General features: G+C 52.5%; 1 protein-coding gene across 10 annotated transcripts in view; it reads left to right on the forward strand.

The window, feature by feature from the left end:
* The first annotated feature begins 2,622 nt into the window (after positions 1-2,622).
* The window catches only part of CRACDL (CRACD like), a 135,828-nt gene continuing 112,191 nt past the window's right edge, over positions 2,623-26,259 (forward strand). For 2 of the 10 annotated variants that reach the window (XM_070236108.1, XM_070236109.1), the window contains exon 1: positions 3,239-3,372. The gene's annotated coding sequence lies outside the window, so the exon portion shown is untranslated. Of the gene's footprint in view, positions 2,827-2,919; positions 3,373-3,500; positions 3,812-22,218; positions 22,508-26,259 lie in introns of those variants that run through there. The other 8 variants (XM_070236106.1, XM_070236110.1, XM_070236107.1 and 5 more) reach the window with 7 other exon arrangements.

Here is a 26,259-nt window from a genome sequence, read left to right on the forward strand (position 1 = left end):
TGAAAGAGGGAAATGACGTGGTCATTCATATTGCTGGAGGAGGATGGGAGGGACAGTGGCTGGGATCGATCTGGATTCTGCTAGATGGCCAGCCTGTGGAGAGAGTTCCTCAGGAGAAGGGTTCGTGTGACCTCTGACAGTGAGGCAGCTCAATTCGATCCCTGTCCCCAAGGCTCACCTTAGTGAGCCTTGTCAACAGGCCCAGTGCTGGGCCTGTTGTCTTGAGAAGAATGGCATTCTTTTTTCCCAGTTGGTCCTTGGCTCCAACTCTCTACTCAGCTGGGGATGCCTGTGCCTATGGGGTCTATATTTTCTGAACCCAACGGAAGACAGGCAGATTGAGTGTCTCATGAAGACCCAAGGGCAGAATCCTGGGATGAAGCAGTGGCCTGAAGAATACAGTCTCCCAGGTACGGGCCTGGGTTCCGAAGCCTGTTGCCTTTGGTGTACCCTCTTTACCCCATTAATGATAGCCCTCTGATTTGACTAAATGAAGATGCAGGAGCGGGGAGACTGGACTTAAATATTCTTGCTTTCTGATATCCCAAAGGATGCCTCTTCCTAAGTGTGGGAAGGACTGATTCTCCTTTCTTTTCTGAACGAAAAGGCGTTTTTTAGTGTGCAGAATTAGGTGCCATTTTTAGAAAGGCAGCCTGTTCAGTGCCGAGAGTGCAGACTGTGGGTTCGAATCCTGGCTCTGCCACTGACCTCCTGTGTGACCTTGGGCACGTTCCTTGCCCTTTTCGTGCCTGAGTCTCCTCAACCACAACATGGAGATAATAGCAGTAAATGGGGTAATGGCAGGTCTAAGCTCAGGGTTCTGCTGGGGACTGGATGATTTTAATGAGCAACTGCTTGTAGACGGTTGGCAACAGTGCCTGGCGTTTGATAAAAATGTGTTCCCAGATGAGATGCAATACGTACAGAAGTGGCGCAGTCTTCTTTTGCCTTATCAGTGGGGTTCTCCTTCCTTGGAAGGGGCTGTTCAGGGACAGCTGAGGGAGATTTTCTGGAGCCTCAGGAAACAGCCAACCTGGTGCTCTTAGCTCTATGGTTGTCTGCGCAGGCTTCAAGAAACTCTTTGTGGGGTCTATGTTTCCTTTGAGCCTTTGGCAAAGCCTCCTTGAACATTCTAGCCTTTTCTCAACCCAGCTTCAAGGTTTGGTCCAAGAAGCATTAAGGAGGGAAAGAGCTCCTGTAAAGGCCATGTTCCAGTGCTCTGGGGACCAGATCCTCAGCAGGAAGGTGGAATGGACTGGGGGTGGCGGAGGGGTGTCCTTCCTGTCAATATATTTAAAGCTTGAAGGTGCTTGCTCTACCAGGCTCCAGGTAATTTCCCATTTTCCTAACCTATTCACAACGTTTCCCACCACTTTCTATTTCGGGTGTTGACACCATGTTCTTTCTCAGCCTTAGCTAATGATCGTGAACTTCAGCTTTTGTCCTCTCAAGACCTCCAGGGACTTCAAAAGCCACCCACAGTACACGTAAATAAAGCCAGAGGCTTAAGATATTCAGGAAACAAATGAAATTCTTAGGTAGAAGGGCGATCTATTGAGTCAATAAATAGTAGTTACAACAACGGAAAATAAACGTGATTTTGAATAGAAGGAGCAGAGGCTCAAGGTGGGAAGGGAGAGAGGCTGTGTAGATTTGCCTTAAGTTGTTCAGTTCCCTTAGAAGATTCTGAAAAAAGCAAACACATTCACCTACCAAAGTCTTTGTCTCTGATTGTCATGAGTCACCTACCCACTGTGAATGCAGGTTAACTTGGGGGACCGTAGACGGATTCACGAGATATTTTTGTTTCTTCCACACAAAGAATTTAAAGCACTTAACTGTCACAGGGGGCTTTTAAGAGAATAGCTTGTGCCAAAGGGATTATATCAAAAATTTAAAAGGAAACTTCTCCTTATATGCTCGAGTAAACGGGATCTGTCTTTAGCCTCTTTTCCCTGCCTCCCACTCTTCTGTTTGGGATTTTGATCCTGTTTCAAGCCAGAGGCGGAGAGAGCCCCTTCAGGGTTCTACTGTGGCTCTGCTGTGGGTAGTTGTGCAAACGTGGGTTTCCCGGCCCTCAGCGTCCGCAGGGGGAAATCATCAGACCCACCACCCCAGGACGTGGCGCAGGTTCCGGGTGGTCCCCCATGTAACAGCGCCCACATGGCTGACAGTTCAGACATTGGGGTCGCTCTCTGGCGTTAGCATTGTCTCTTCTAGGGGGGCGTGAAAGTGTTCCGCGTGTGAGCTGTTGTGGCCGGTGTTTCCTGTGGGGACACGGCTCACGCTCGTCCTCTCTCCCTGCCGGAAACGCTCCCTGCTCTCGGGGGCGCGTGGTCGGGATGGGGGCGTCGCGGGCTGCGATCAGCGGACCAAGGCTTCAGCGCGCGCTCCAGCTGATGAGCCCAGCGGCCGCCCCCGCCACCCCGGGGCAGCGCGCCGCGGCAGACGGTCTCCCCAAAAGGACCAGCCCGTCTTTCAAAGAAAAAGAGGGGAGTCAGCGAGTCCGCGAAGTCATCAGCAGCCTTTCTTCCCACACTTTCAGTGTCACAACAATGATTCACCTCAAGGCAGGGTGGCAGCTTCCCTAATTAGCCTGGAGACGCTCCGGACCCACAAGGTTATAAAAAACCAGCTTTTACTTTTATTCAAATGCACACTTCCCACCCACGGCGCCCACCCCCTCCGGCCCCGGGCCCGCGGGCCGCCGGCTTTGCGAGGCGCAGCCGGAGCGCCCCAGGCCGGGCGCCGCGCGGCCGAGAAGCCCGCAGTGACCGGGAGGCTGAGGCTGCGGTCGGCCGGGTCCCTCTTCGCGAGGGCGCGCAGGTGCGCCGGGCCGTCGGGGGCGCGGTGGACCCCAGCCCCGAGCCCCGGCAGCGCCGCCGCGCGGGCGGGCCGAGCGGGGCCGCGGGAGCCGCCGTGGCTCGGGAGGGGTCCCCGCCGCCCCCCGCGGCCCGCCGGCGCCGTCGCCCGAGCTCTCGGCGCACCGGACCGGGCGGCGGCGGCGGCGGCGGGAGCGGCGCGGGGGAGGAGCGCGCGGCGGGGGGCGGGCGAGCGGAGCCGAGCGGGGAGGCGCGGCGCCCGCCCCCGCCGAGCCGAGAGCAGCCGCGCCGCGCCGGCACGCCCGGGCTGGGAGCGCGCCGCGGAGGGCGAGCGCCGGCGGCCGGAGGGCCGTGCCCGCCCCGCGGCCCGGTCTCGGGCCACCGACCCGCGCTGTCGCCAGGCCAGGCGGCCACCTGCTGCGTCGCGCCGCCGGCCGCAGCGTTCCCGCGGGCCGCCAGGCGCGTCCCCGGGCGGAGCAGCCCCTGCCGCCGCGCCCCCGCCGCCGCGCCCGTCCGCCGCTTCGCCGCCGGGGCCGCGCTCCTGTGCCAGGTACCGGGGACGCTCGGAAGCGGGTTGGCCGCCAGCGTGCGGGGGCGGAAGTCCGGCGGCGCAGGGGGATCGGGCAGGGGCCGCGCGGCCGCGAGGCGGACCGGGGCCGGGGGCGGGGCGGCGAGGGCAGCGCCCACGCGGCCAGGTGTCCCGCGGCCCGCGGAGGGGCCGCCTCTTCGGGCAGCGCGGCCTCCGGGGCCCGGGATGAGCAGACGCGCTCACGGCCAGTGCCCGAAGTTTCCTTTGCTCACTTTGCTGGACTTAACTTTGAATTGTGAGGCAAAGCCTGGCCATTTAACGCGTTAAGAAAATACCAGAGGGGAGACAGCCTTGCTGGGTTTAAATTGTTGGTATACGAAGTATTTGTGCCTGCTGTCGCCAAGGCCATCGCGGGGGAAAATAGTGGACAGATTCATTAACTGTCTTCCTTATGCTTCAGGTAATGATTTATTTGTTAAACAGGTTTTAGGCTTGGATGACAAGCCACCACTAAGAGATTCTGGGTTTGATCTAAGAACATTCGAATTTTTAATCAACGGATATTTGTTGAACAGACACTTCGTATTGCGCAGGGCTTTAATAGGAGGTTGAGTGATCAGAGCATAAGTAGTTACTCAAATGAGCTAACATTCGGCTTTTGAAATGCAAGTAAAAGGGAATGCCACCATTTGAATTGGACTTGTGTGGGTGCAGGCCAACCTAGCTGACAGCTGGCGTCGTGTCACTGCTGAACACTTAATTTTGAGCCAGGAACTTCATCAAGTGGGAGACAAGCAGCTGTGTGATCCTTTTAGAGCCCACCCCACACCTTCCCAAGCTGATACCTTAAAATATCCTACTCCCTTATTGGAGCCTGCAGACTCCCCTTATTTACATAATGCGCGCTGGGGACCATGGAGTAGACTCTGTTTAGACCCCTGGTGTTCTCCCTGGAGCTCAGTCACCCCGGCTGACACCTGGGATGATGGAGCATCGTGGTCCCTCTTGAGAGCACTTTGAGGTTGTAAAATTGCAAAGAGAAATATATCTAGAGACAGTGCAGGGCAGAGGCATCTGGGGTCCCTGCCTTTGGGGGCCGGTGAGGGAGGATTGAGCTAGGTTGGTTTTCTAGCTCTGCCCCAGTGCTGTGTTGAGATGTTGGAGCCTGAGGCAAAAGAAAAAATCAGTAATATTGATCCTGTCTTTATTAAAAATTATGACATTTTGTACAGCGTGGATTTTATGTTAATTTTGATGTTTTAAAACACTGCGTTAAAACACTTATCTTACAGAGTTTTTTGGTACCCCCTTAAATTTTGTGCGTGAGACGAGTATCTCAGTTGCCTCACCCTAGTTCTAGACTTGCCTGTGAGTCAAGTTTCTTAACCTCTGGAAGCATCAGTTTCCTCATTTATAAAATTTAAAAAGTGGACCCTCCATGGATGGTGCACAGCTAGTGCGGACCATCTGGCTGCTGCGTAGGAGCAGGCATATGGGGCATACTAAAGGGTGGCTGTCCTATCGTATTGCCGCTCAGCTTGGTCATCTTGAGCTAGTCACCGAGTCTTGCTGAGTCTGTTTGCCACTCGGCTAAATGGGAGCAATGAGAGCCAGCTCACAGGGATGCTGGCAGGGTTCACTGAGAGGGTGTGTGTGAAGGCACCTGGCCCTCCTGGAGGGTAGGATTTCCGTGATGGCTTGGTGGGCCTGGATTTGCCCTGGCAAGCTTGCAACCACTTGCTTTTTTCCTCTGGAGGTTAGCCTTGTGCCTTGCACAGACTGTGTGCACACACACTTATAAATTCTGCTTGCATTGCCTGGAGACCCTACAGAAGCATTTGAATCAGAGTAGAGATGTTTCTGCCCAGAGTTTATTGTGGAGGGTTGAAGTTTACCAGCCACAAGTTGTGGTGTGCATAATTTTTTATGTGAACTTCATTTTGCTACCCCAAACAAATGACTTAGGTTCCTTTTTGGCATATTTGCTCCTAGTTCATGATTGTGATTTTTCTGAGCCTCATTCAAGTGTGATTATCTCGGTCACTATGTGGTTTAGAGCAGCTTGGTTCGTTGAGGGTCAGTCTCTCAGTCTCTCCAGGTCACCCTTGGGGGCCCATTCTCGCCTCATGTGGTCCCTGGGCACCAAGAGAAGGTTGTATCACATCAGGGTGTAGGGGAGTGTGACCTCTTGCAGGTCATCTTGTCCTCTCGCTGGCCTCTGATGAGTTTCCCCCCACTACCATGGAGCCTCGGTTTCCTCTTTCCCCTGAGTATTGCCCAGCTGGGTGTCATGGGCTGAGCCACAGCTGGGGACCTGGCTCTTGCATCTGGCCGTGAGGTCCCCACATTCTGGTCTCTTCTAGGTCCCTACTGGGCACCCGAGCACCCGCCCAGGTTGTGCAGAGCTATGCTGGGATGCCATTCTGCTGTACCAGGTGGTTTCCCAATGTTCCCACCAGGAAGCAGGACCGACTCCCAGTGCTTCCCAGCCCGCCTCAGCCTCTCAGGGGTTTTCCCTCCCTCTCCACCCCTTCTTCTCCAGGCAAGAGGCAAAGGGGCAGGGGGCTGGGTCCCTGCACATTCCTTTCCTCCCAGTATTGGAGGAACTTTGTTTTTTAAACTCTTGGGGCAGGAATCTTTCTTAGATCCTATCTCTGTCCTCTGTATTGTGGCTTTGCGTAAAGCTTTGGGCTCAGACTTCTGAACTTTGCTCTTGGTATGTAAAGGGGTTTTAAATGTCTTCTTCGATTAGTCTCCCCAGCATGGAGAAACCATATGCACCCTGGGGAGGTGGGAAGGAGGCCGGGTGGAATGAGCTGGAAAAATAGACAAGAAGCTCCTTTCCTCTCCATCTTTCTGGGCAGGCTGACCTGGGTTGTGTGCACTGGACTTCCTATTACCTGAGAAAGCCTGGAAAAGCTGTAGGGCCTGCTGGAGAGGAAATGGGGAAAGAGCAGCTTTGAAGCTTTGGTGGTGCGGGGAGAAGAGAGTAGCTTTCTGCTTACACAGTACTGAGCCCAGCCCAGTAAATCAATTTCCTGTGGATTAATGTCTTCCAAACGACCACCCCCTGTTTGTGCTGCTGCTTCCTCCTCATTGGAATGGTCCACTGTGTGCCTGGCATTTACTAAAAGCAACAGGAGAGAGACAGAAAAGTCCAAGTCATAATGGCTTCTTTAGGTTGCTTAGAAATTATTTGGAGAATAAGATTAGCCTTTAGGAAGCCTAAAGCTGTACACTCAAGTCCTGGGTTTTGTTCGCACTCAGTGGGTGGAAGTTGAAGTGGTCAGGGAAGGCTTCGTGGAAGAGGCGGACTGTAACATTAAGACTTAGCTGCATGGATATGAGATGGAAGACAACTTCCACGAGAACGAGCTCCTGAACCCCTGCAGATGGCAGGACCTGCCCGGGAGTGGCCTCTCAGGACCCACCGTGGCTTGACCCTTCCTGGTGTCGTGCTCATCCCTCTCATCGTCTACATATCTGTAAACCTTGGCATGGTCAGTGTCGTCTGTAGGTAGGACAACAGGCATGGTCAGCATTCTAAGTTCCTTGTGTTTTCCCCAAACTGAATGGAAATCGGAGGACTTTTCATCTTACCCTGTTATTTTTAGATATCTGCTTCTGGAAAATCATTTCAGACTTTCAGGTCATGTAAATGGTCTTCAAGACACGTCTGTGATTCTGAGGAGTCACCTTAGAATTCTTTGTATTGCTCTAACGTGCTGTAACCCATAATCCTGCACTCGTCGGGTCACGAACCAGAAGATGCGGTGTGAGCACTCAGTGACTTCAGCAGCAGGTTGACAAGAAATGCTGAGACAGGTGTGGCCGTGTGAGCAGGGGCGCCTCCTCACCAAGGTCAGCCGCTGGCGCTCTGCTGCTTCTTGCCCTGTTTCTGTGCAGATTCCTGGTAGGAGGGGCTCTCAGATATTTTTCTTATGATTAGGTGTCTGTGAAAAGAAATTCCAAAAGATCCTTTTGAAAGGTGAGGATTAGAAAGTTATTTGCTCAAGCCTCCTCTTAGCCCTGGTGTGTAGGACTGGTTTTTAAATGTATGAAGTCTGAGAACTTCCAGAATACTTTCCTTCACCTCTGAGGTCCATACACCAATCTCTCCGTGATTTTTGCCCCCAAATTCTCATGCCTATAGGGGCAACAGAAGCATGAGCTGTGGGGCGCAAGTTTTCTAAGAAGCTGCTCTCAGAATGGCTTTCATGAATGTGGGACATGAAAATGTCGGAGGTGTTTTGCTTTCTTAAAGCAGGTGGTCCAGCCGAGGAGGCAGGCAGGGCTCTGGTATTAGCTCTGCCCCTTAGAGGCCCTGTGACCTCAGGCGCCCTATAGAACCGGGGTTTCGATTCAGGCACATACGCAAGCATCGCTTGGGGTACTGTGTCAGCAGAGAAAATGCTTCATAAATTATTTGTAGCTATTGCTCTTTATTGTCTTTCTTAGAAGGTGAAGGGAGGAAGAGATGGGGAAGGCAGCCCAGGTCAGGTAGGGTGCAGGTGGGTGGCAGAACTTCCACACCTGAGCCCTCGGGGATGAGCATTCACGTGTTCCTTCTCTCTCTGCAGCCCTGGCTTTCCCCGCTAATATGTGGTTACAAGGCCTTAAGTACCAGCACCGGGACCAATGACACACACACACGTGTTCTGTTGGCAAGACGTAGGGACAGTTCTGCCCTGCCACATCTGTGGCTCCCCGTGAGCCTGACGGATGGCCTCAGATTAGAGGACCAGAATGGGTGTCACCAGTGGGTAACCAAATTATGACCAATATTAGGTTCTTCTTGTGTACTTAGTCTCATGTGTATGAACATATCATGAATATTTAGTACCTTTTCAGCATTTAGTGTGTCATGAATGTTTACTGTCCAGCTGCCGTGGGTATATTTGGTGCCTCGTGAATATTAGGTATCTTTTGGTTCTTCCACAGCTTTCCATCCTTGTTTAATACACGTGTGCTCTACTTCCTGAGTATTTATCTAAACTTAACGTATCTTACCAGAGTCATCCGTCTCCTTTGCTGTGTTTTCTTCAGAATTGAGTATTCTCAAACAATACAACAAATTTACAGAAGAACACTAAATTAGTCTCTTAAAATCAGTTTCCAGGTTGGGTATATTTTTGTGAAGCTATTGTCCCATCAAGATGGGTGAGCCTGAGGTGCTTGGGGACCTCTGGGACCAGGTGTAGGTCTGCAGAGGTATACAGCTGGCTCACAACCACTTCAGGATCGCAGACACTGAACTGCGTGCTCAGGGCTGGTTTCTGCTCTTAGCTCCTCAGGAAAGAAGTGACCACGGGCGGATGCTCATCAGTCACGCTGTATGTGCTGCTTTGAGCCTCGTGCAGGCTGGTCTCAACTCTTAGCTCTTTTCAGTCTGGTTGCAGCCCTGTGGCCAGGCGTGGCATCTGCACCTGACAGGTGCGGGGACAGGTGCAGTGGTTGTGGGGGCCACACGTGTCCCAGGGCATAAGCTCAGACCTGGATGTCTTGAGTCCTCTTCACTGCTCTGCAGCCAGCCTGGGGAATGCAGTGAGCTGCTCTGAACTGCAGTCCCCACTGCGCACCTGCTCTTCTAACCTGGGTTAATACCTAGCTCCCGGTCCCAGGCTTCCAGCACCTGACTTTACTACCTTAATTATTCACCCTCCCCACCCCCCGGGAGTGGTAGCAGGAACATTTTTATGGATCCTTTCTGCACGGGGCCTCTGTGACTTAGAAGCTGCAGTGCCAACTCTGTCCATGGAAGTGAGGAGGAGGAGGGGGAGGAGGATGGGTTTGTTGGTGGGTCAGACCCACCCACTTGACGACTGACTCACATGGCCACACCACTCCACCTGCTGATTCATCCTCTGTGAACTGGGATCATTTCCACAGCAATAGAATTGGCCTCCTATATTTGGACAGTTGCTGGGTGTCAGCTGCATGCTCCATTGGAGATCAGATCTTTAAATCCTCACGTCTTAGCATGTCCAGCGTACTCTCTGGGTGAAAATGGGCTCTTAATATCTGAACTCAAAGCGCTTTGAAGATGAATCACCTGTTGTCCGAGGCTTGGCCATTGTTGTCCTTTGTCCTTCACAGCCTTTGTGAGCAGAGACAGGTCTTTGCGTTGAGGTGTCCTGGTAAGCAAGGCTTATCTGGTACCACATTCTAGAACTGAAATTACTGGGTGCAGTTCATGGGCCCTGGGGCATCTCAGGGGGACCTCTAGGTGGTGGAGGGACCACTGTGCACAGGACTCGGCCAGGTCAACAAGCAGGGTGGGCCTGGAAGGTGGCAAACTTCCAGGAGTGGAGTGGGCCTGCCAGCCGTCTGGGGCTCCGACGCGGCTTGTGCTTTGGCTTGTGGCAGTGGGGCTGCTCTTTGCCTGCTCCCTCGTCTGGCACAAGGACAGGTGCTGCTCAACAGACAGTGTCTTCCACCCATCAAACCCGGGGACAGAACATGCGCAGGCGTCTTGATAACATTTGCGGGCACATCCTTCCAAACTTTGGTCTATGTCATCTCGAATATGCATATATACATGCGTGCACAAAAGTGTGTATTTAAGAAAAAGAGGTAATGCCTATATTGTTTTGAGGGCTGCCTTTTCAAAATTAGTAGTATGTGTCGAGTGTCTCCCACGTCGTTAAATCTTCTTCCTTGGCGTCAGTCCTTGTGGCTGTGAGGAAGTCCCTCGTGTGGGAGGCCCCAGCTTACTCACCCCAGCCCTCTGTTGAATAGACGTTTGCTCAGGTCATTTTCAACCTTTGGCCATTTAGTAACAGCACTACCATGAGCATCCTTGTCCGTGCTCTTTTGCACATTTGTCTGATTGGTTCCTGCAAGGTATTATCTCATGAGTAGATTTCCTGTGTATATACAAGCCTCTTCCTTTGATATGTCCTGCCTGAAATAATTGATTTTCCACACCAAAGTTTTTTTCCATGAGATTTCCTGCAACTTGGTCGACAGTGTCTTTAGCATCTGTGCCGTTCAGGATTCACTCTAGTTAGTTGAAGCAGAACAGGATTTGATGCAGGCACTTCAGGGCTGACAGAACTGTCAGAAGCTCGGCCCTGGGCCAGACCTGCAGGAGTGACCCCCAGAGCAACACGCCAGAGCTGACTGGCAGGGAGCTGCCCCTCCCACCCAGACCCGCCCCACCCGGGTCCACCTGCTGCTCTGCTTCCATCCATAGAGCTGTGGGATGAGGCTCTGGGACCTCTGCCACTCTCCACGGGGAAACCTGATGCCCCCACGGTGGTGCCTGTGAACCAAGACCACAGGAACCTCCTCCCCGTGGGGGCCTGGCAGGGAGGGAGCTGGCAAGCGTGGTCCTGGGTTTTCTAGCCTCCAGCAGGCAGTGAACCAGCCAGGTGGGGTGAACGGAACCTCAGCCTTTCCCTCCTTTTTTATCTTGTACTTTTCATGTTATATTTGATGCAGGCAGAGGTGAGGTGCACAGAATTTAGCCGCAGGTGTGACAGGCTTGGTCCCTGTCTCTCAGAATCAGTCTGCTGTCCTCTCCAGAGAAGACCAAAGTCGTTTCACTGCTAAGGTTTTCATTTCAGTCCCCTTCTCTTCAGAGCTTGATGGGAGGAGCTGTGCCCTCCCAGAAGCCAGGTTGGAGCTTCCCCAGCCTGAGCCTCAAATGGGGCCGGGGCTGGGGGGTGGGAGCGGGGGCGGGGCAGGGAGCAAGGTGAAGCCACATACAAATAACGCCTGCAGACTTGCCTCGTATGCAGACCGCGTATTTGAAAATCAGCTCCTAGAGGCCTTGGAAGGCCGTGGGCTGTGAGGGGAATATCTGGCTGTTTTCTCTCAATGTGGGGGACTTTGCTCTCTCTGCCCCTCTCTTGTTGGCATTATGTTAACGGTGAACAGCCTTAGTTAGTTACCAGGCGTGCGTAGGCAGCAGGAGTTAACGTACTGCTAAGTTAATAGTTCTTTTTTCAGGAGCCATAATTGATCAGCAGTCAATTTATGAACCCATATTTCTCCTTGCCTCTTCAAACAGGCTTTTGTGCGTAATTAGTACGAATTCAGGTGTTTGTATAGTTCCAAGCTCCTGCTCCAAGTGGGTTACTGTATTCTCAGTTGTTCAAGAAAAGTGTTGCTGAGGAAGGATTCTGGGAAAGACTGTCTTCAGCAACCCAGAGCCCTTGCAGGGAGCGGGGAGGGGGTTCAGTGACAGTGGGGGGCGGCCACCAGCCTGATGGTGCAAGCTCCTCTGACCCTCAACAGGCCCCTGCCCCTCACAGTAAATGTCACCCCGTCACAGATGGACTCTCTATAACAACCCGAGGCTCCTGACTGGAAGCTCCGCGGGAGGTGGTGGAGGTGAGGAAGGAAGAAGGGAGCCAGCCCTGCAACTCAGGTGGGCGAGGCAGCCCTTGGGACTGGTCCGTGGAGGGTCCAGCAGATCTGACTTTCAGCAGGACCCATCAAAGAAACCCGTATCTTTTAAAAAGGAGAAAGTAATACCGATCTGATACATTCCAAATGAATCACCTTGGGTTTCTACAGCACCTTCTTTCTGTGGGTTAAAAATGGGACGTGATGTATATGGAACAGCTGTTTCTCTCTCTTTAATTTTGGGGGGCGTACACTGATTGTATATTATGAAGTAAACTGTAATAATTTTACTGGCAACAGCTCTTTTCCTTTCAATTCTTCCAGCCACTTAAAATGAGATTCTGATTTGTGTGTGTGTGTGGCATGTAAACACTGGGTGGTCCAGGCTGCCGTTGCATCATCCCCCTCTGATCTTGTGCTTCAAATAATTGATAGAATGTGAGTGTGTGTGCAATTAGAAGAGGCTGTTTGCAGCCCAGCGGGTCGGTGGTGTCGGAGCCCTCGCTGTAGTTCCCACCTGTCGAACGCCAAGTGTCATTTCAGGTGTTTCACCTTCGTCCTCTCATCTAGTCCTTACCATCACCCTGTGCATTTTGCAAATGAGGAAACCGAGGCCCAGAGAAGTAACGTAACTTGGCCCGGGTCCCTCAGCTAGTGAGCAACAGAGCTGTGAACCCAACTTCACCCCTTATTTGTCTAAGGAGGTGGTTTCCCCTTGGGAACAGCCTCTTTTCCTCTGAGTGTGCAACTCACACACTTACCCCTCTGCTCACACATACGCCGTGTGGCTGGCTGCTGGTTTAATCGTTGTCACTCGTTAGCTGACACACCCAAGTGCTGTCCTGACTGCTTTACCCCCATTTTACAGAGGAGCAAACTGAGGCACAGAGAGGTTAAGCACCAGTGCACAGTGAAGCAGGCATTTGAGCCCCATGCCCTTTCCTCGTTGCCTTGTGTTTAACCTGTCTTGAACTGTTAACTGGGAAATGGCCAGGAAGCGTCCTTAGAGCTCACCCAGGGATCCACTGAATGGGAGTGAACCCTCACGGCAAATTACTCCCGGGTGTCAGTTCACAGGGCCTGGGGCACAGGAGGGGCTCCTTATTCTGGATCAGCTGCCCACAGAGCCCTCCTTGCTGACGTCCCACCCAGGGGTGGAGTCTAGCGAGACCCTCTCCTGCCCGCCTGCCTTTCCTGGCCACCTGCTGCAGCTCTTGCAGGAAGGGAGAGGAGGGGAAGTCACAGGCGGAGGTGGTGGGTGGAAGGGCGCTGGCTGGGCGCTGGGCCCCTCGGGATCCACACCCTTAAGGGCCTCTGGCTGTTTGGGTGACCCTGGACACAGGCTCGGGCTCGGGCTCCTCCTCCTCGCACACTGGGAGATTGAGAGACCTGCCTCCCAGGGTTGCTGGGAGAAGCAAAGGCAGTAATTTATGTGGAAGTGGCAGATATGTGGTAACTGGTGTACAAAAGTGAGTTAGAAACGACATTTAATACAATTAAGCCTTACTTACTGCCCCGCCCCCCCAGCTTTTGTTGAACATTCCTGGTTAAATTAGACTCAGACCTTATGACTCGGAGGGAGCCCTGGGTGCAGAGCCGGACTCTCCCATTCTTGGCCATGTGGGCTCTCAGCCTCCGCTGCCCGCCTGGGACACGGGGACTAGTACCCCTCAGAGGTGCTTGTGTGCATGAACTGGGGTACGAGTGTCTGCAAAGTGCGTGGCCGGGAGTGAGCACATATTTAGCCCCCGGCAGGTAATTACTTCCTCTGCTGCCTGTGAAAATGACATCGCAAGTGGCACAGTGAGGGAGAGGGTATGGGAACCACGTGGGCTGAGCATGGCCTGTGTGTCAGGCGTGGTTAGGTACTTAAGGAATACATTATCCCACTAATTCTTGGAATAACCTTCACAGGTGGAAATGGTTAGCCCTGTTTCGAGGTGAGGAACCTAGAGCTCAGGGAGGTGAAAGTGACTCACCTTGGTCATCCGAGGAGACAGACCTAGGTTGGGGGAAGACGGGGGTGGTCACCTGAAGCCCTGAAGGGGTGCGATGGGATCCAGAGCTAATGGCCCCAGCCCAGGGATGCCACTGGGCTCCTGACTTGGCAGTGGGCCAGCGGTAGGCTGACATGAGGGTGGCTGCGTCCTGAGTCTGTCTGGCTCCACGGGAGGATCCTGAGTGAACTGGTCACCAGGTGCTGCCAGCATTATTAGCTGAAGGAGCAGGTACTTCCCAAAGATTGTCTGCTCCTGCTTCTCCCCAATTCTCAAATAGGCACTTCTTTTGTAATATCAACAAGATGTTATAGCAGTTCCTTGCTCTGCTGATGGATGGACGTATAGTCCTTTGAAAACAAAGTTGCAGTTTAAGCTCCTCACTGCCAGCGAAACGGGGATTCCCATCTGAACTCTCTTCAAGGTCCAGGACGGCCTGCCGCACTGTCTGGTTCCTTCAGGGCTGTCGCTTCTGCCCTAAAGCCAGAGTTGCTGGTCTTTCTGAGTACGAGGGGCCCTTTGTAACACTGAACAATTTGGGAAACCTTTCACATAACAGTAATTATATTTTCATGCTCTATGAATGAGGAAAATGTGTATAAACAAAAAGACACTATGAACTTTAAGGCTCATCTTGATGACGTGCTTTATTAATCACATGTACACATCTTAAAAAATAATAACCTGCATATGTATGTGACATAATATTGATTCATTTACAGATAATGACTGCACACTAGGGATTCACTTGTAGAGAACTAAAGTTCTCTGTTTGGAGATTTAATATTTGTAAACTTTCAAAGGAGTGGATGTGCCCTTTTGCAGCCTGCTTTCCCTCCCAGGCTCTTTGCTTGCAATTCCAGTACATTCCACCAGGAGGTGCCTGGGATTATGATGCTTCTGCAGAGGATGGGGCTTCACCCCAGCTATGAGATGAAGTGTGGTTTTCTACTCTCACATGTTTTCTTTTTAGGACAAAAATACTTTAATAAACAAAACCATATGAATTAAGAGAGTATGGTCTAAAAGAGGTAACCAAACATGAAGACAAGTTTAAAAGATGATGCAGGCTAAATAACACCAAAATTCCAATTATTAATTACTGCTTATTTTTCTCTACTTCTGGATTGAATTTTTTCTTAGTTTCCAGGCATTAAAAGCAATCCCAAGCATCAGCCACTGCACTACTTCCAAAGTGTTTGAAGAGCTTTAGCATTAGACATACACAGGTTGTCTTAACCACTTAGGGACCACGAGGCACCCCAGACCCCTGTCTTCTACCTGGACCCTCACAGAAGGCTCTGGAACTCTTGCAGCCATGTCCTTCCCTCAGGAGCCCAGTCTCGCAGGGCACCTTGGCCTCCTGTTCACCTGTGAGAGATAGCTGGGTATTGAGCTCATTTGCATATGAACTATCTGGCCGCAAGAAAATCGGACAAAAGTCCCTCAAACAAAACTGTCAGTTCATCCAGTAGCCCCACTGGCAAAAGTCCAGTTCTGTCACTCTGTTCAGTGTTCCTTCAGTGTCCAGCGATAGGCTCCTCTGGAGCTCGGAGTCTAACCAGTAGCTGTAGACATATCCGCATAAGGGCAGAGAATGGACAACGGGTGAGGGCAGCAGGTTGCACTGGGGCAGGGTGTGTGGGGTCCCGGTCCTAGAAGTGTTGGCCATGCTTGAGCTAGGTCTTCCACGGGGAGTGGCCAGGGGACCCTGAGGGGCTCATGGCAGGGCCAATGGCCCACTAGGCACAGGGGGCCCAATACCAAGGGTCCATAAGAATGTCAGGGGTCTACAAAAATGTTTTAGTTTATCTTAAAATCAGAAGGAAAATATGAACCATAGGTCAAATAAAATGTTTTAATGTATAATAATATATTCATCTTTATACTGATGCAATTGTAAAATATACTTTTTAGTTAGGTTTTTTTTTTTATTAATAGAGGAAGGGGCCCATGACGGCAGAAGTGCCCAGAGCCCAAGAAAGTCATAACGTGGCCTGGGTGGGGGTGAGACCGAGGGCCCTCCTGACCCATGGAACTGCCCAAGCAGAGTCACAGAGGCAGGGATGACCTAGGGCGGGAAGGGACCGCTCAGTGGCTTGGCGTCGCAATGCACTTGTGCAGAATGGGGCTGGAGGAAAAGCTGGGACCCTGGAAAGCCTCCACCTTGGCCAGGCCTGTTTGGTGAAGGCAAACAGCCCTGTTTCTGCAGGCTCAGGACCATGTGCTAGGGTGCCGCAGGCTGGGCATCCCTGAGAGAGAGATGCTGGGGAATTGTAGGACCTTCAGAAACCTTAGCCCAACCTCATTCAAGGAAGGCCAAGGAGATAGGGTCATGCTTACCTTGGGCCGTACCTTGGGCTGGCATCAGTACCACTTGTGGCTACCCTGGCCTCACCTACCAGGCTGACTCAGGAGACCTGGGTGGGACGGTCGTTTGTGTTTAACAAGCTTTGCAGGTGAGTCTGCCGCGTGGCCGGGGCTGAGCGCCCTGGCGTTCACCTGAGTGTGTCTGGGCTATGGTTGGGCAGATCTGATTTTCAAGACCAGGGCTCCCACTTTCCTGTGGGAGGGAGGAGCCCAAGACCTTGTCTGAGGAGATGCCAAGACTGTAGGGCTGGGCTGGCCTGCACCCATCCGCCCTAAAGAGGCACAAACACTCCTTTGTCCTCAGCCCTGTGGGCCTGCTTGTCTTCCTGGAGTCCTGCTTCCTTTTGGCTCGGCGGGTGCACAGGGACCAGCGGCTGCTCAACACCCAGGGCGCGGGTCCAGTTTCCTTCATCTAGGTTGTCAACACGCGTTTGTTGCAGCCATGGGCACAGCACTGTGATTTGAGGCAGGATGGCTTAGATGCGGGCGGGGCCTTCACAGAGTCACCCGATAGGGCACAGATGTGCGAATAACTCTATCATAAACTAGACTAAAGTAAGGGCTACTCCACAAGACACAAACCTCGTGGGGATGAATGAGTTCGGATTGTGGAGGTAGCATTTGAATGGATCTAGAAGAGTGGATGTCATTTCTACAGGCAGGGAAGGACAGGGAGAGCCATTTCCATTGGGAGGAAGGGTCTGGCATCCGTAGGATGGCTGTGTCTGATGGGACAGGACGTGGGCTGTGTGGAAGGCCGTGGAGGGCAGAGGAGTTTAAAAGGAGCAGGCTGCAGCTGACCTGGGGAGGCCCTGCATCTTGGAGGAAAGTGCTGGCACCCCTTGGCGCTCGTGGCTCTGGGAGCCTGCAGGGGTGACCACTCGGTAAAGGCTTTGGACCCAGCTGTGCTTGACTTGGGGAAGGTTGCAGAGACAGTGCCTGCGTGCAGAAGTGTGCACACTGCAGCCTCTCTGCTCTCTGCCCATGAGAGGGTCAGGAAATGTGATGGGGAAGCTGTTCTATTCATGATAGAATCAAGGACGGAATACTCGGGAAGGGTTCTAACCTGTGTGGAGAACCTGTATGAAGAACACGATTAAGTTTTACTGGGGACACAAAAGAGCACTTGTGTAAATGGAGATGTTGACCATGTTCCTGGGAGGGAGGGATCGATATTTTAAATATTCCCAAATTAATTTATGGACTTCATGCAATTCCCAGCCAGAATCTGGCTGGATAACCTACCAGACATTAAAACATATTATAAATTTATGATAATTTAAACATTTTTATTTTGGGATGGGAATAGAACACATCCATAGAACAGGGAAGTTAATAGATTTAGTTAATATTTAACCACTTGGGAACCCATCAGGCCCCTCAATCGTATCAAGCCCCAAAATATATTTCACATGGATTAAAATTTTAAATGTGAAAGTGCAGTAATTAAATTCACTTTCGGTACGTATTTAAGAAATTATGGGATGAGAAACATTTTTCTCTGCATGATGCCAGAGGCAAAAGCCATGAGGCCAAAATTGTTTGTTCATCAGGGGGTATAAAAACTTCAGTATGCCAGAAGAAAAACCCCAAAACAAAATCAAAAGTCAGTTGATGAACTGAGAAAAAAATGCCTGCAACATGTATGACAAATACCCTGTTACATAAACAACTCTAATAATCAATATGAAGAGCTTGTATTAGTAATGAACTTCCCAATAGGAAAGTGGGGGAAGGATGTGAATTAGTTCACACAAGTAGAAGTAAATGGCAGTGAAGGTGAGAAAGTCAATCTTACAGTAATTAAATAGGTGCGTCTTAAAATAAGATACTACTTTTGTTGTCAAATTAGCAAATTTTTTGTGTGTATTGTCTTCATTTGTTTTTGGGAATGATGGTACTCAGTGCAAATGGAGGTGTGTGGCAAGGAGTCTCATATGCCTTTGGGAGTGGGAGATCCAAGCTTTCTGCCAAGCAGTTTGGCAGTTATGTCCCGAAACCCTAAAAAGAATTCATCCCTTTATCCTGGTGATTCCACTTCTAGGAATTTTTCCCAAGGAAATAATTAAATCTGCAGTCAAAATATTTCTATGCAAGGATGTTCATCACATTATCTAGAAAGATGAAACTTTGGATACAATTTAAACATCCAATAATGGGGAATGAGTCATTCGTATGCCGGAGTTGTGGTCAAGCCCTTAGGAACACTGAAGGATGCTTAGTCACAAGGGAACTTCACGATCTAAGGCTAAATGAAAAAGGCAGGAAGGATGGTGGGCCGGAGCTGGAGGGAGAGGGGAAGCCGTGGGAAAGAGCCAGGGGCCAAAGCAAATATGTGTTGGCGGGAGAGACAGTCTTCATTTTTTCGGTCTCCCTTTGGCGAATTTTGATTGAGCAGGTGGTGGGTGCAAGGCACTGTCATTTAGGCTCAATTTAGAGAAAGAGTTTGGGTGCCATGAGCCAAAGGGAGGGTGCTGACACTGGACAGGCTCTCCCTCAGGGTAATGGCCCGCTGCTCTGCCCTGCCACATTCCAGGATCACCAGCCCCTCACAGGGACTCAGCCCCTACCCTGGCCGCTCACCCATTCTCCAGGGAGCCGCTCTCCTCTCCTCCCATTCTCAATGTGCGTGAGGGATTGGAGTTCAAAACCAAGCAAAAAACTCAGGATGTTCAACTCTAAAATAAAAAAGGGAAAAATTCAGAATATAAAGCTTACTAAAAGGGGGGTTGCATGATACATAAAAATAAATTTATATATTATGTATGTGTGTATAGGGAAAAGGTTGGAAGGAAACTTATCAAAATGTTTCTGGTCAGCTCTGATAGAATTATGGGAGATTTAATATTTTTATGTATTTTATAATCAGCATGGATTAATTTTTTTTTAAAAAAACAGCTGTATTGAGATATAATTGGCGCATAATCTGCACATATTTGAAGTGCACAATTGGCTAAGTTTTGACATGTGTAACACCCGTGAAACCAACACCACAATCAAGATAGTGAACATATCCATCACCCCTGAAAGTTCCTCGTGTTCCTTGTAATCTCTTCTCCCGGTCCCTCCCCTCCTCATGTCCCTTACAAGGCAACTGCTGATCTACTCTCGGTCACTATTATTCAATTTACATTTCCTAGAATTTTATATAAATGGAGTCATACTCGCTTCGATAGTGTGTACTCACCTTGTCTGGCTTCTTTCAGCCTATAATTGTTTTGTGATTCATCCATGTATTTGCATGTCTCAATGGTTTATTCCTTTTTATTGCTGAGTAGTATTCCATTGTGTGGATATAGCAGTTTTTTACAATCCAATGAACTTCTTTTATAATTAGGAAAATCTTCCATTTTTCTCAGTGTACTCTGAGATTGGATAGTGTCATGGGAGTTTGGGTTCCTGGTGTCCATCCCTCTCGGGAAGTTTGGGGCAGTTTTCCAGGCCCGACATGGTGACGTTGAGGTTAGCAATCGGGTAAGCCCGGAGGGGCCACATGCTATCATTTGCCAAACAAAAGCCTTAGCCAAGCCTTTGAACACTTGTACTGTATGTTGTCAGAGTTTTGATTTTGGTTCTAAGGAGACTAAGTGCAGCTTAACAGACAATTTGCAGACTTGCCCTTGAGCTTCACCTCAGTCTGAGAGCTGGAGAAAGCTTTGTTGAAAGAGCTGGACCTCTTGTCACAAATTGGCATTGAGTGTGTAACTTCCCTGTGCTGCTGCCCCTCGGTCACTGGTCTGTCCGCTCAGCACCATGCCTGGTTGACCCCCCCACCCCAGCTGCCCCCTGTGACAGCGGTCCTCCTCACCTGCCCAGTGCAGCCCCCGCTCCTGTCCCCTGCAGCTCTTGTCCTTCACTTGGACGAGGCTGACGGCCTTCCTCCCTCTGCTCTCGGGTGATTTTCACGAGGTCTCCCCAGTCTCCTGGATTAGCACAAACCTTGGCAGCTTCTCCAGAACTCCAGAGGCCCCCAGGTCTCTGGACAGTCCTTTTCTCCCCAGTCCCCAGCCATCCCTTGTCCCTGTGGTCACAGCAACAGGCATCGGCAGGCTCCTGCCCCGTTCATGGCCCTACTCATCTCGAGGGGTCCCAGGAGTTGCTTCCTGTGTGCTCAGGAGCAAGTGCACCATGATACTCTGCCGTGGCCTCCTCCCGGGCTCTCCTGGGCCCAAAGGAAGGACTTAGCCACCTCTGGTTCCATACACAAAGGGGGCAGCAAGGGGGAGTCTCTCTCCTGAACTCTGTACCCCCTTGTTCCCGGGCCTGAGTCTCCTAAGGTCTGTCACATGATGTCCTTTTCTCTCTTACCACTCCAAGTAGGGGTCAGACCAGTCCCTGGGCCAGGCCTGGAAATGGACACTCCCATCCTCACTGACCTCCCTCCTCCCGTTATTTTTACCCTGAGCCACCCCTATGCCAGCCCCTTCACCTAAACCACCCATACTGGCAGAGACCTGTGACTGAACAGGGAGCTGATGCCCTGGGGTGCCTGGGTCTCCTGCTCTGGACCACAGCCCTTTGCCCACTGGGTGCCTGCTGACAGCCAGACACTGCCCGGAGCGGCTGGAGACCAGGTCCGGGAGCAGCCTCCGGCTGAGATTCATCCTTCCCTTCCTTCTCTCTCAGGGTCTTAGATTCTAGGAATGAGACTGTCAAAAATAGAACCAAGAGGAAGGGCAGCTGGCTGGCAGGGCCTCCCCCTGGAGGGGTCCTGACTGATGGGCACATGTACCCAGGGCCCCCCTGGCCTCCTCTGCGGGCCCTCCTGTTTTACTGGAGACAATAACGGACCTGTTGGTGGCAAGGGCCCAGGTGGCCGTCTGGTGAACAGGCGGCTGGCCTGGAGACAGGGGAGGACAGAGATGACGAGGAGGACGGGGCGGGCGCCTTTCTCCCCAGCGGGGACTCCTACTTTTTAAAAGTCTCCTTCGAAGAGGATGGAAACAAACATCAGGTCCGCCTGGACCGCGTCCAGCGGTGTAATCAGAGCCACCGTGGGCAGTGGCGCAGGAGCCGCGTCCGTAGTCCGTAACCGGGAGCGCGGCTGCAGCGAGCGCGGAGGCGCGGCTTCCTGGGCAGCTCCGCGGGCTCAGCCACCACCGCGCAGCGGTGTCCCCGGCGGGCGTGCAGCCCCGCGCCACGTGGTGGGGCCGCCCGCCTGCTCGCGCGCGCGCGGGAGGAGACAGGGGAGCCTGGAGAAGCGGCCTGGGGGTGGGGGTGGAGCCCTCTGGGAGCGAGCTTCGGCGGGGTGGTGGCTGTCCTTAGCGTCAGGGGTGGGCAGGACCCTGCTGGATCTCAGTGGGCCCTGTGTCAGAAGATGCCCTGCTGTGCCTTGTATGCTTGTTTGTACCTGGTGGCGTTCACGCGCATGGGGGTGTGATGTCCTGCACAGAGAGGGGAGCGTTCCTGCTGGAAACCTGGCTCTGAAGCTTCCAGCCTCGGGGGGAGGCTCAGGGGCGCCCTAGTAGATTTCCGTGTTGTTTGAACCGGCTGGATGGCTGTGTGGGGCTGGAGGAGGGGACTGACTTGTGAGGTGGAAGGTTCGCTGGAGGAGTTCAGGACCACAGCTACCTGGCTGTTCGGCTCATGTCTCCTCCCCTTGGTGTGTCTCCCATCTTTCATTCCTGCCTCTTAACCACGGGTGGGGCACGTGGGCAAGCCCCACACTGGTCAGTGGGTCACAGGGAACCAGAGATGGTAAGAGTCTGCAATACAGAGACAGCTTCTAAGCTGTTAACAGGGCACATGTTATCCCCATTCTTGTTGAGAAGGAGGTTAAGTAACTTTCCCCAGGTCTCGCTGCCAGCCACAGGCCCGGTGCCTTGCTGAGGGCTTCCACATAGCTTAGTTTGTGTAATCCCCAAGCAGCCCTGCAAGGTAGGTTTCGTTCTGATTGTTTCTTCTGATTAACGTGAGGCTCAGAGCATGTAACTTGCCCAGCCACATGCTTTGGTTGGGGTCTTTCTGCACCTGAAGATCCCACTTAGTATGACTCCATGGACGCCCAGACCTGCCCTGTGATGGGAGGTATGGTCCTTACTAAGGGACTTGGCGTCGGGCCTCCACAGTCTGACCTGTGTTTCTTGAGTCCAACCACTTCTGATACCTGCCCCTCCCCTCACTGCCCGCAGGTCCAGCCTTGCTGCTTCCTGTTCTCCAAACATCCCCGAAGGCCGCAGGTCCCACACCTGTGTCCGCATTCCCCCGGCTGCCCACTTGGTCCACCCCACACACTGCCCACAGCTCACTCTTTCCCCTCCCTCACCTCCCAGGCAGAAGTAACCTCCCTGGTCGCTTCCCCTCTAGCTCTCTGTGTGTCCCTCTGCCACAAGTGGACTTCAGGAACCTCTGTCTGCCTCCCCGACACACTGAGACTCTTGGGAGTGGAGACTGTCTTCGTTCCGGGGGACACGCAGAAGAACCCTGAAAGGTGTTCGGTAAATGATTGCTGCGTTAGGTTGAACTGAGCTTTTAGGCACAAATACCCTCCCTTCTCTTCTGATTTAATGTTTTTTGTGTTTGAGAACTTTGGCAATATGGTGAGAATCGTCCACATGCCAAAGTGGATCTTGGTGGGACAGAGTAATACAGGTTTAATTTTTAACTCCCGAGTGTGACTCCATGATTGTGTACTCTGAGTATATGACTGGACGACTCAAAAAATTCATGGAGGTGAAAATTTGGACTCATCTCCTACCAGTGTGATTTGGTTAAGGTGGTTAGTGGCCTCAGGTCCCCCCACCCCCAGGTTCCACTGCCAGGCCGGAGGACCCCCGGCCCTGGATGGACGTGGTGCCGGTGGGCGCCTTGCAGCCTCTCTCCTGGCCCCTGCTTCTGGGTGCCTCAGAAATGAGTCAGAACATGTGCAGCGTGGGCTTGTGCGGGTGGCAGGGAGCCCAGAATTAGCTCGGCTGTGTTTCAGCAGGGTTGCAGCGGGAAGGGGGCGGCTGCGCCAGGCGGGGGGCTGAGAGGCAGACAGCCCTGAGCTGTGGAAGGAGTCAGCTCTCAGGAGCTAGCACAGGCCTCAGGGCATGGGGGGCAGCCTGCTTTGTGTCTGGCACACACCCGATTGTAGATGAGCAGGGGGTCAAAGGAGCAGGCCTTGTGCAGCCACAGCTGCTGGGACCCCAGCGTGCCTGAGACAAATGTGGGAGCTGGACAGGCATGGCCAGGTCACCCCAGGTAGTAGGTGGCGGACAGGTGTGGCATCACCGTGCTTGCTGTTCACCTCTGGCAGCTCTGTGCCTTCACCTGGCCGCAGCACACCCAGGCAGGCAGAACCAAAGCTAAGCTGCTCCGCGAGCAGGCAGCGCAGCCTCCTCCTGCGCCTGGCGTTCTTTTACTCTTTGCAAACTCCTTTTATTCAAAGGGAGGGAGTGGTTAGCATGGGTATTTTAGTAAATTGTGAAATGCTTTGTTCTCGCTTGCCCCCTTTCCTGCTCTCCCCAATCTCTGGCACAGGTGTGTTTCCCTGGACGCCAGTGCTTGTCACCAGAGAAAACAAGGCAGCAACACTTATCACTTCCACTGCTCACTGGGGCAAAACACGAGGGCAGGCTTCGTGCCTCCCAGGGGTGGGGAGGGGCCTGGTACTTGTGTCACCACCAAGTGAGTCATCGAGGTGGAACAGTAAAATATTTAATCACGTGTGTCAGCATTGTTCGAGAGGCAGCATTTTTAAAGGTCCCCGTATGCAGCATGGGCACATGGTGTTACCTCTGAGGTTCACCTGTCACCATGTGAAACGCACACAGAGTGGTTGGCCTGCTTGGGGGCTCCGTGGGTTTAACCATGTGAATAGAACAGTTTGGGGAAGAAAACAAAGCATCGAAGGTTTTCAGGATGGCCCGGCTTTGGCTCAGCAGGTAATTTCTGCCGTAGAGCCCCTGCCTGGCCTTGGTCACCAGCGTTTGTGTTCAGAGGCCACGGTGGCCTGGCTGCAGACTGTAGCTGAGCGTGCCACCGGCGCCTGGCCGGCTCTTGTTCCGGCAGGTGCCTTCCCTTCCCGCCCTGGCCCGACGCCCCAGGTTAGATCTGGCCATCCTCGTCCGTGTTGGACGCAGGAGGGTCTCAGCAGACGTGTGTTGGGTCACAGCTGGACCGAGCACACCATGAGGGGAAATTCTCACACTGAGAGTCTGAGAGCAGGGACCATGCTTCTGTCAGCTTTGTCACTTTAGTGCCTGACCTAGTGTTCTATACATGGAGGTCCAGGACCCTCAGCAAGTGCTTGCAGGCTTACATGCCTTCCACGTCCTTCTGCTGGCACCTGGGGCCAGGCCCCGGGGGCATTTGTGCAAAGCGTCCCACAAGTCTGGAGATACCTTCCCATCGTTACAGCCATCTGTTTTTTCAAGGCACAGCATGCCCCCAGCAGCCTTGTTTGGACCCCACATTATCTGTGAGGCAGGCGGGGCTAGAATTAGGGTGCCTTTTTGAAGGACGAGGTTCCTGGAGCCCAGAGAGCGGAAAGGACATGCCTGCGTTGCACAAGGAATCGCTGACACGGTGGGTCTCCTGCTTCTCATTTCAGCACCTTGCCCAGGTGCCTGCTGCTCACCTGTGGCCTGGCATTGTCCTACTAGGACATCCCGCCAGGCCCCACTGGGAACCCTGGGTGTAGTGACTTCATCGGGGAGCCTCAAACTGGGGAATCTTGGAGCAAGAATAGATCCAGAAATTGGACAACTTCTGTATTTTCCAAATTTGAACACTGAAGCCAAGAAGAGTGAAGTAATTTGCAGTAGGTTGAATGTTGGAAAGCATTATTTTGGGAAGCATTAGAAAAACTCCCAGTCATGGTTTATAATGCTTGCCCAGCACCGTTGGTGTGATATTTGTATCAAGTAGCTGCTCTTAACCTTGAGACGCCTCAGGCCTGGGAGGTTAGGTATATTCTGTGTATATTCCGCTTCCTAACAGCCACGTGGGTTTGAGGACAACTTCTTAACCTGTTTTTGAAAAATGAAAGCTTTCTTAGATTTTTTTGGTTCTCTGTGCCCAGCGAGTTCATTGGAACCTGAGTGCTGGTCTGCCCTTTCACCTCATTGCATCCTCTTGTCAAACCCTGAGCGTAGGTACGGTTATTAGCTCTACTTTGCAAAAACGGAAACACTCCCAGTGGGCACAGACCCTTCCTGGGGTTGCTCAAGTAAACAGCCCCAGGCCTGACAGACTCTGAGGCCCACTCTCTGGCAGCCAGTGGGTGTGGGAGGAAGGGCCACCTTAACTCTGACACACTCGGCTCCCAGGCTGCTCCTTGTTTGGGGGCACCGGTTGTCATTGTGAGCCAGAGCTGACTCTGGTTCTGGGCTGTTCTCAGAGCAGTGGTTTGGGAAACACAGAACTTCTCAGAATACTGTTTCAGAGAAGATGCTGCTGTCTGCTGTTCTCAGAAGGCGTGCAGGGTGTCCTGCCTGAGGGTGGCTCCCGGCCCACAGTCCGCTTGGTGCGAGGTCTGGGAAATCTGCTTCCTGCAGGTGGGAGCAGCAGGAGGAGGCGATGGAGCCAGGGTGGGAGGTGGTGCCAGCGTCTGGGCGGGGGAGGGGAGAGAAGTCCCCAAGTGGGATGTCGGGGAGAAAGGCCACAATGAGGAAGATGCTGTTACTGACAGCTCATGATGTTTTATTAAGCCAGAGGGGTTGAGACTCCGCACAAAACGCAGCAGTTTCCTCTGTCCGGGTTAAATTACCCCCTTTTGAGAGCTGCCAGAGCCCTGATACCCATTCCTTTTGTCGTTGGCTTCGAAGCCTCAGCCATATCGCTGGCCCTCTGCCACACCCACTGATGAGCTTTGAACCTGGGGACAGGCTCGGTGAGTTTACGGGTGGCTCAGAAACAGGATTCTTCTGGCCGAAAGGGGAACCAGGGAAACACAGCAGCTGGCCAGGTGGCTTGGGGTGTGCCACCAGATAGAGTGTTCAGCGCCAGGCCGCTGTTCCCCTGGGAGGCCGGGTCAGCCTCGGCGTCAGATTTCAATGGGCCTTGGCAGGTCAGCAGCAGGAATGTGCGGGAGGGAGGAAATTCCAGTTTGCGCAGCCAGTGTTTGCTCGTGTCCTACAGCCTCAGAGCTCGATTAGTTTGCTCTTGCAGACATCATGAACGGTGGTTTGATGACGGTTGTTTGGGTCCATATTACATGGAAACGTTCTGAATGTCCTCTGCGAGTCTTTATCTAATTATCATGACT

Source organism: Equus caballus, chromosome 15 (assembly GCF_041296265.1).
Source record: "Equus caballus isolate H_3958 breed thoroughbred chromosome 15, TB-T2T, whole genome shotgun sequence".
Lineage (NCBI taxonomy): Eukaryota > Metazoa > Chordata > Mammalia > Perissodactyla > Equidae > Equus > Equus caballus.